General features: G+C 41.4%; 1 pseudogene; it reads right to left on the reverse strand.

The window, feature by feature from the left end:
- Positions 1-8126: 8126 nt before the first annotated feature.
- On the reverse strand, positions 8127-8963 carry LOC118654643 (annotated as a pseudogene).
- Positions 8964-10768: the final 1805 nt, after the last annotated feature.

Here is a 10768-nt window from a genome sequence, read left to right on the forward strand (position 1 = left end):
TCTTAAAACTATACACATTTATTTCATCACAGTTATGTTCTATCTTCCAGGTTGGTCTATTATCTGGAGACTCGGGGAGATTCTGTGTACAAGCCCATTCAAGTTGTTTGCAGAACTCAGTTACATATAGCTGGAGGACTGAGGACCATATTTTCTTACTTCCTGTTGGCCAGGGGCTTCTCTCAGCAAGTTCAGACTACTCACATTCTTTCATACATGCTCCCTTATCCTACACTCCATCTTTAAACAAGAGTTGGTAAGTCAGTTCCTTCCCATACTTTGAATGTCTCTAACTGTCCTTTCTTTTTTTAAAAAAAAAAAAAAGTCTTTAATCAATTTCAGAGAGAGGAAAGAAGAGGGAGAGGGAGAGGGAGAGGGAGAGAGATAGAAACATCAATAATGAGAGATAACCATCTATTGCGGTGATGACGAACCTTTTGAGCTCGGTGTGTCAGCATTTGAAAAACCCTAACTTAACTCTGGTGCCGTGTCACATATAGAAATTTTTTGATATTTGCAATCATAGTAAAACAAAGATTTATATTTTTGATATTTATTTTATATATTTAAATGCCATTTAACAAAGAAAAATCAACCAAAAAAATGAGTTCGCGTGTCACCTCTGACACACGTGTCATAGGTTCGCCATCACTGATCTATTGGCTGCCTCCTGCATGCCCCATACTGGGGATTGAGCCTTCAACTCTGGCATGCGCCCTGACTGTGAATCTAACCATGACCTTCTAGTTCATGTATCAATGCTCAATCATTGAGCCACATTGGCTGAGCTCTCTGACTTCCCTTTCTGCAAACAGCTGTAGAAAACTCTACTTTTAAAGGATTCATTTGATTAAGTCAAGCCCTCCTGGATAATCTCCACTGACTTGAGACTTTGATTACACTTGGAAGATTCCTTCATAACAGCCCCTAAATTACTGTTTGATTGAATAATCAAGGGAGAGGAATCTTGGAGTGGAGATATCTCGAGAATTTTGCCTACTATCTATATATATATATATATAAAACCCTAATATGCAAATAGACTGAATAGCAGAACAGAACAACCAAACAACTGGTCTCTATGATGTGCAATGACCACTAGGGGCCGTGTGTGGAACATGACAGGCATTGGCTGTGGCAGGATGGTGGAGCAGGTGAGCAGGGGCGCCAGACCAAGGCAGAGTGTCAGTTGCTACCATTGGGGCGAGCCCCTAGTGGTTACTGAAAATTCTTTGCTCCTGCATGCTGCGGTCCTGCCTGGCGCTCATACCCACTGCAGGTGCCTGGCCCAACCCCAGCCCTGATGACTCGGTGCCATCAGCGGGTAAAAGCAGCAGCTGCCAGCCCCTATCACCCCCAGGGCTTCTCCACCACCCCCTGTTCCTGAGGGGCAATTGGGGCCAGCAGCTTCCACTCGTACCCGCTGCTGGCAACGGCCCTGCTTGCACCCACTGCTGGTGCTGAAGCCACTGCTCGCACCTGCTGCCAGTGCCTGGTGCCAGTCTTGATTTCTTGGCGCTGGCAGTAGGTGTGAGCGGTGGCTGCTGGCCCCAATTACCCCTGAGGGCTTCTCCACCTCCCCCTGCTCCTGAGGAGTGATCAGGGTAGCAGCTTCCACTTGCACATGCTGCTGGCAATAGTCCCAATCACTCCATGTCATCAGTGGGTGCGAACGGTGCAGGTGCCATAAGCACATGGGAGTGGTGGCTGCAGGAGTTGGGGACCAAGGCTGTGGTGGGAGGGGCTGGGCAGGGGTGCGGAGGATGGGCTGAGACCCACCCCTGTGCCCACCTTAGCCTCCTGGCCCAAAGTTCCTTTCAAGGTGCATGAATTCGTGCACTGAGCCTCTAGCATCCAATAACAAACAAACTTATTTTTTCAGAACAAATGGATAAACCAAATATAAACTGTTATGACAGGCTAAAGTACATCAAGTATTAAAAGTAAAAGACACTGTATTATTAATATGGTAAAGCAGGGCAACATTGGAGTGAGCTTATCTAGCAGAGAGATTGGGTTAAAGAGAATATTGGAAGAGTGATGAAATTGCAAGGAAATGCAGATTAAATAGTTGGTTGGAAAGCATAGATACTAAATATAATATAATCAATAAGAAATAAAAACAAATTTCTATATATATTTAGAGTAACATTGAGAATCCCAAAGATGAGTAAAAAATCTTAAAAAGCACTTAGAAAAGATAGATTACTAGAGACAAATGGGAGTTAAACTTGCAGAAAATAAAACAAAATATATAAAAAACAAATTAAAAACTCAACAGCAATAGTGCAGGGAAGACCTGGGGAAAGGTTGGGAGTGGGGGGGAGGGGTCAATGGTGGGAGGATAGAAAAGGGGACATCATAAAAAGCTTCTGCACAAAAAAGAAACCATCAACAAATCAAGAAAGCCCACTGCATGGGAGAACATATTTGCCAATGTTATCATCAATAAGGGTTTAATCTCCAACATTTACAGGGAACTCATGCAACTTAACAAAAAGAAGATAAACAACCCAATCAAAAAAGGGCAATGGACCTAAATAGACACTTTTTGAAAAGGACATACAGAAGGCCAAGAGACATATGAAAACATGCTCAAAGTCAGTAATCATCCGAGAGATGCAAATCAAAACGGCAATGAGATACCATCTCATACCTTTCAGAATGCCTATCCTCAACAAATCAACAAACGACAAGTGCTGGTGAGGATGTGGGGAAAAAAAGAACCCTCCTTCACTGCTGGTGGGAATGCAGGCTGCTGCAGCCACTGTGGAGAGCAGTATGGAGTTTCCTCAAAAAAACTAAAAATGCAACTCCCATTTGACCCAGTGATCCCACTTCTAGGAATATATCCCAAGAAACTAGAAACACCAATCAGTAGGGATATATTCACCCCTATGTTCATAACACCACAATTTACAATACTAAGATTTGGAAACAGCTTAAGTGCCTATCAGCAGATGAGCAGATTAAAAAATGGTGGTACATCTACACCAGGGGTCCTCAAACTATGGCCTGCGGGCCACATGCAAATACAAATATTGTATTTGTTCCCGTTTTATTTTTTTACTTCAAAATAAGGTATGTGCAGTGTTCATTGGAATTTGTTCATAGTTTTTTTTTAAACTATAGTCCGGCCCTCCAACGGTCTGAGGGACAGTGAACTGGCCCCCTGTTTAAAAAGTTTGAGGACCCCTGATCTACACAATGGAATTTTACGCTCTGTTAAAAGGAAGGATCTCCTACCATTTGCAACAGCATGGATGGAACTGGAGAACATTATGCTAAGTGAAACAAGCCAGTCAGAGAAAGATAAATATCACATGACCTCACTCATTTGTGGAATATAATGAACAACATAAAATGATGAACAAAAACAGTTCTAGAGACAGAGAAGCATCGATTAGATGCTCAAACCTCAGAGGGAAGGAAGGGGAGGGTAGGGGTAAGGGGGAGAGATCACCCAAAGGACTTGTATGCATGCATTTAAGCATAACCAATGGACATGGACACCAGCGGGGGTGAGGGCATGAGCAGGGGTGAGGTGGGGACAATAGGGGGATAAGGACACATATGTAATACTTTAATCAATAAAGAAAGAAAAAAAGGGACATCTGTAATACTTTCAACAATAAAAATAAAATTTTAAAAATTCATATACACACACAAAAGTTAAGTCTGATGACAGAAAATTTTAAATTTGATTGGCCTTGTTTGGCAACATAAAGGTTTTGTAAAACTGTGATCTGTAAGAGGAAGTGGGGCAGAATGGAGTCAGATAGATCTGGATCGAAATGGCCATTCTGCCACCACAATTTGATGATGTATCTATGAAATCCAGCATACTGCCTAGTTCATAGAAGACACTCAATAAATGGTATCGATTATTACTAAACATCTATTAAGTCTGTTTTCATGTTTATCAAATGAGAAAGCCAGTTTCAATTTAAGTTGAAGAACCAAGGCGGCTTAACTATATTAAACTAGAGGCCCAGTGCACAAAAATTTGTGCACTGGAGGGGGCAGGGTCCCTCAGCCCAGCCTGCCCCCTCTCATACTGGGAGCCCTCAGGGGATGTCCTACTCCCTGCTCCCTGCTCCCCTTGGGGAGAGGGCCTAAGCCACAGTCTGGCCTCCTTTTGTGGGAGGCGACTGGGCTGATCAAAGGAAGGCACCAGCCCCATCACCCTGCTGTTGCAGCCACTGCCAGTCATGGCAGCCACCAAGGTGTTTTCATCAACACGGACTCCAGTCCCTTCACCATGAAAAAAATGACAACTTTCTTTAGGCATTTTCAAGATGTGTCTTTCATAGGATATGACATTTCTTTCTTTCTTTCTTTTTTTATCCTAACCTGAGGATATGTTTCCATTGATTTTTAGAAAATGTGGAAGAGAAAGGGAAAGACAGAGAGAGAAACATCAAAGTGAGAGGAACACTTTGCTTGGTTGCCTCCTGCATGAGCCCTGACCTGGGCCCCGGCCAGGGAGGAGCCTGCAAACTAGGTACATGCCCTTAGTCAGAATTGAACCCAAACCCTGCAGTGGGCAGGCTGAGGCATTATCCACTGAGCCAAAGTGGCTAGTGCAGGATATGACATTTCTTAGCCCTCCAGCAGTGGACCTTCCTTTTTTTTCTCCAGGAGTGTGGTAAAAAACCCTAGATCACCTATTTGGATTCTTATTACCCAAGTTACTAAGAATATTACCAGTGGCATACAGGGAGCTTAGCCAATGAGCAATCAGAAAAGGTGTTTCCTCTGTAGTTCACACCAATTGCTGGCTCAGCCCCTGCCCAGGCCTAACGCCTCTGGCCGAGTCATTAGGCCTGGGCAGGGGACCCCCAGCTCTCTGCGATCTCCTGCTCTGCCCCTGCCCAGGCCTAATGCCTGTAGCCAAGGCATTAGGCCTTGGCAGGGGACCCCCAGCTCCCCACAATCACTGGTTCTGCCCCTTCCCAGGCCTAAAGCCTGTGGCCAAGTCATTAGGCCTGGGCTGGAGACCTCTAGCTCCCCGTCATTGCCAGCTCCACCCCTGCTCTTCGTGATTTCTGGCTCTGCTCCTGCTCCCCACCATTGCCGGCTCCATCCCTGCCCAAGCCTAATGCTTCTGACCAAGGCGTTAGGCCTGGGCAGGGGACCCCCAGTTCCCCACAATCACCGACTCTGCCCCTGCTTCCCACCATTGCCGGCTCCACCCCTGCCCAGGCCTAATTCCTCAAGGCATTAGGCCTGATCAGGGGACCTCTCAGCTCTGATTGCAGGCTCCAATCACCACTGGGCGCCTACATATGCAAATTAACTGCCATCTTTGGTTAATTTGCATACTAATCCTATTGGCTGGTGGGTGTAGCAAAGGTAAAGTCAATTTGCATGTTTGTCTATTATTAGGTAAGATGAACTTTGTGTATTGTTTCCTTGCAAGGGCAGTAAAGAATTCACAGATGAGTTCATGGTCCTAAAATGGCAGATTTTAGATATGCTTGACATATATATCTTTTTAACCAAGATGATGAACTTTATATCACTGCAGTCTGTCACTAAGAAATGTAGTTTTGCTCAGGGGAATACTTTATTTTTCATCAAACTCTCTATTGATTTAGATATCTGTTGGGAAAACTATGTTTGTTTTTAATAGTGGTTCTGCTTGTTTTATAAGATTTTATTTAAAGGTGATAATAAAAGTTTAATATATTTTTAAAAACAACATTGTCCTTTCAAAATAAGAATCTAAAACCTGACTATGCATTTTGAAAATAGCCTATCCATGTGCTCTGCTTCCTTAGCAATAGAGAAAACAAAAAATGGGCATTAATTCTATGAGTCTAGTAGAGAATAAAATGCCTCTCAGCAAAAAGTATAAAAATTCACTTAAAAGAATTAATTTGAGAATTGTTTGAAAAAACTCCATATGGAAACAAATTTTGTATTTGAGTTTATTTTATCTTAAAAATATTTCATAAACTATATTACGATTGACCTCATTTATTTTTATCTTTCATTTGTGGTTCCTCCTAGAAATGCAATTTGTAATGTATGTGTTTAAATAAAGCCTATGTTTGGTACAAGAAAAAAAATTCAGCAGCAATAATGGAAGCCAGAAGATAGTGGAATATTGTTTTCAAATTGTTGAAGAAAAAAATTATCAACCTAATAGCATATGTCTATCAAAGCTGTCTTTCAACAAAGAGAGGAAAAGAATAACATTTTAGGATACATGAAAACAGGCAGATTTTACCATAAGTAAGCCTACACTGAAGGAAATTCTAAAGAATTTACTTTCTGAGGAGAAAGCTTAACAGTGAGAGCAAAAAGATTAAAATGTAGATATATTTGCCCTGGCCAGTGTGGCTTAATGGGCTGGGCATCATCTTGTGCACCTAAAGGTTGCTTGTTCAATTCCAGGTCAGGGCACATGCCAGGATTGTGGGTTTAATCCCTAGTAGGGGGTGTGAGGGAAGCAGCCAGTTGATGTTTTACTCTCACATCAGTATCTCCCTTCCTCTCTCTAAAAAATCAATTAAAATATTTTTTAAAATGTAGACATATATAACAAGTAGTTTCTGTATAAAATAAGAATAAATAAAAACAATAGCAACAATAAGTTTAATATGTAGAGTTCAATTAAAGGCAGATTCAGCATAATACAATGTAACAAGTGTCAAAACTGTGATGATAAAATTTAAAGTTTTAGGATCTTTGCATTGGTCAGTAGGTGTTTCAATTATTAATTTTAGACTGTGTTAAATAAATATTCAGTATAAAATGTCAAATATAACCAATAAAAAAAGTTTCTGTATGCATTCAAAACCAATATAAGGAAAAATGATTTGTGAAAGTGGACAAACATTAAAAAACAAAACAAAATCAAAAACAAAAAAAAAAAACAGAGGTGCAGCAGCTAGCTCAGAGAAAATGAAACAAATATAAAAGGAAAAGTAAATTTATAGAAACTAATCCAGTTATTAGTATTCATTTATAGCTATTGTCATGCATAATTTTATATAGCGAGAAGCTCACAGAGCAGACAATAGTGTTTATTGGAAAACAGTGGTGTTTATTGGAAAAACAAACAAACATGGAAATAGGAGCAAAAACAGGTGAACATGTCCTCTGTTGCCTATTGAATTCTAGGTCAATGAAAATGTATTTCAGGGTATGCCTCAGACTGGAGGAAGGTCCTCACACATGAGCTATAGAGCTTTTAAGCATCTTTAATCCATGGGAAACATGGTTAAATCAGGAATAATACTACAATAGCAATTTGACAAGACAGAATCTTGACTCTAGCTCTGCCCTTCAATCTCAGCATTTATGGTAGGTTGGTAGCATTATCTGCCTCTTCTGGATTAAGCAATCTGATTATCCTATATAATAAAGAGGTAATATGCAAATTGACCATCACACCCACGCACAAGATAGCCACCGCCATGTGGTCACAAGATGGCCGGCAGGGGAAGGCAATTGTGGGCGATCATACCAGCAGGGGAGGGCAGTTGGAGGTGACCAGGCCAGCAGGGGAGGGCAGTTGGGGGTGAAGGGACCGGCAAGGGAGCAGTTAGGCGTCAATCTGGCTGGCAGGGGAGTGGTTAGGGGGTGATCAGGCTGGCAGGCAGAAGCAGTTAGGGGTAGTCAGGCAGGCAGGTGAGCGGTTGGGAGCCAGCAGTCCCAGATTGTGAGAAGGATGTCCGACTGCCGGTTTAAGCAGTCAGACATCCCCTGAGGGGTCCCAGATTGGAGAGGGTGCAGGCTGGGCTGTGGGACACACTCCCTCCCAGTTCACGAATTTCATGCATCAGGCCTGTAATAGCCATATAATAGGTCAACACAGCAGCAGGATTTGGCATATTCCCTTCATATAATAAGGAGCTGAGGTCCAAATCTTCATATGTACCAGGAATAAATTTCTTAGTCACCAGGACATAACTAATCTCCACGAAGCTTTACAAGAGTGTATGAACTCTAACTTTTTGTTTCTAGGGACCATTCTGGAACAAGTTAACCCTTATGTTTTAATAATTAATGTACCTGTTGGCCATTTGTATATCTCCTTTGACCATTTTTTTTAGAAACTGTTTATTTTCCCTCAACTTTATTTCTATTCTGTTAAGAGTTTGTGGAAGAGCAGTTTAAGACCACTCAGTGGGTGTCCCTACCCGTTCAGTGGCCTGAGCAGTGGGGGCTTCTCACCAGTCTTCAGTGGTGGCTAATCACTCCAGTTTTCAGTAGGGAACTGCTTTATAGGTACAGACAGCACCTGTGTGCCTTCAGCCCAGTCCACAACCTCGAGTTTATTAACAGTAAACTCAGGAATTGGAGCAGTCCATTCACCCTGAAATCCCTCCATGGTCACAAGCTTTTCAGCAGCAGCCTGCTCTTCCTTTGCAATCTCTTCAGGATCTCTGTAGAAGTAGAGATCAGGAATGACCTCGCATGGATGTTCACAGGAGATGGTGCCATGCATGTGCAATACGTCCTAGGCCAGCATCCACCACATCAGACCCACTATATGAACCTCCTTGTTGTTGCAAGGGATGGCAATGTCCACGTAGCACAGAGGAGAATCTGTGTTACCCAGAGCAATGGTGGGCAGGTTAACGTAAGGTGCCTCTTAGAGGCTGGTGTTCAGCCTTGGGATCAGTGACAAGCAGAAATGGTTGCCATTGATCTGGTTTGTGAATAAAGAGGGCAACAATAGAAGTGGTGTCAGGGGAAGCTACAATCTTCAGCCCATTGCCCAGTATTCCTAGAGGATATGACATTGACATCAGCCAGTGGTAATGATGACATGAGCTGCTTGCAAAAGCTTCTCCCAGGTTCTTTTCGGATTTATGATGTGCATGCCATCACTCTCCCTTTGTTTCATTTAGAAATCAAGGTTGGTGCCACCTGAGCTAAGTCCCTGCTGCGAATGATTTGAGGGCATCCTCCTCCTTCATTTGAAGGACATCTAGGGCTCTGGACATTGTAAAAGTTTCCCTTTCTGAAAGGAACCCAGAACAATGCCATATGAATTCCCATCTGGGTATCATGGGAAGGTAGAATTTATTTTTTTCCTCTAAAATAAATAAAATACATGTATCTTAGCTCTCCACTAAAATGCCTGGGAAACTGTAACAACCCAGTAGAAAAAGCAAACCTACCACCCAGATATATTTTCCAAATATAATATTCCACTAAAAGAAACTACCAGGGTTCCTTGGAGATATGTGTGATTCCAAGGTATGACTAGAAATATCCAAGACTATTTTGGTTATGTTGGCATTTCAGAAATCCTATACCTAGACTCTGTCACACACTATGCAAGGACACAGAAGGCACTTGGACTCCCATTAGCCAAAGATAGGAAAACTTGTACATGTAAAAGAAGAATAAGTACTAAAATGTATCAAATCTATTAAAATGGATAACATTAATTACCATCATTATACTTAATCCTTCAGTGTTCATCTCTTGAGATTTTACTTAGGTAACCATTTCATTATTTAAGAAGTTCATACAGATGGTAAAATAACCAATAGGAATTACACAGCAGTACTTATGCAATACTAGAGGCCCAGTGCATGAAAATTAGTGCACTCAAGGGGTCCCTCAGCCCGGCCTGCACCCTCTTGCAGACCAGGAGCCCTTAGGAGATGTCCAACTGACAGCTTAGGCCCACTCCTGCCTAAGCTGTAGTCTGGCCTCCCTCTGTGGGAGGAGACCCGCAGGCTGATCAGGGGGCAGTGCAGGCCAGTGAGCGGCCAGGCCCACCCCTGATCACCCCTCCGCCACTGGCAGTCGCTGCTGCCCCTGATCACCGTCCCACCCTCTGCCCACTGGCACCTGCCTTGGCTGGCCTGGCACTGCCTATTCGCTGACCCCGCCCCCCACCTCCCCCTGCCAACCAATCATTCCACCGTTTGGTCAATTTGCGTATTAGGCTTTTATTATATAGAATTCTTGCCAAGATAAAATAAAATAAACTGAATCAATTGACTTCTACATCTAACAAACAGTTACATAAATTTTGACAAATAGAAAAAATTATGAGAATTTTAAACAGACTAAACAGAATAATACATGAAAACTAGAATAAATCAAAAAATATAGAAATTAGGAGATAATAAATATAAAATTAGAAATTTATGAAATTCAAAACAAATATACACAATGGAGAGAATCAGCAAGACAAAAGTTGATTATTTTAAAAAATTAAACTGCATTGGTGCTGGCAAAATTAATCAATAACAGCAACACATGTAAACAATATGAGAGAGAATATAAGTAGAGATACAAAGAGAATACAACGAAGAATTTTATGACACTAAACTTGAAAATTTAGATAAAGTTGTCAATTTCCTAGAAAATAATGTTATAAAAATTGACTCAAAAACATTGTCTTATAAAAATAAATTTGAATCATTATTTTCAAATGTAAAATGATAACAAAAACAAGGCCTAAGTAGTTTTCAGGCAAATTCTACCTAATTACAAAATATAAATCTAATCTTATAAACAAATTTTCAGAGAATCAAAATGAAGTAGATTACTCCATAAGTCGTTTAATTAAGAGAATATAACCTTAATAGTAAAACCTGACCATAGACTGAGAAGGAGTTATTAAGATAAATGCAATGACCCTAGACAAAATACTAGCAAATTTTACCCAGCAGTGTATAAAAAATATAACACATCTTGCCCAATTGAATTTTTTTTTTATATATTTTATTGATTTTTTACAGAGAGGAAGGGAGAGAGATAGAGAGTTAAAAACATCGATGAGAGAGAA

Source organism: Myotis myotis, unplaced genomic scaffold (genome assembly GCF_014108235.1).
Source record: "Myotis myotis isolate mMyoMyo1 unplaced genomic scaffold, mMyoMyo1.p scaffold_m19_p_4, whole genome shotgun sequence".
Lineage (NCBI taxonomy): Eukaryota > Metazoa > Chordata > Mammalia > Chiroptera > Vespertilionidae > Myotis > Myotis myotis.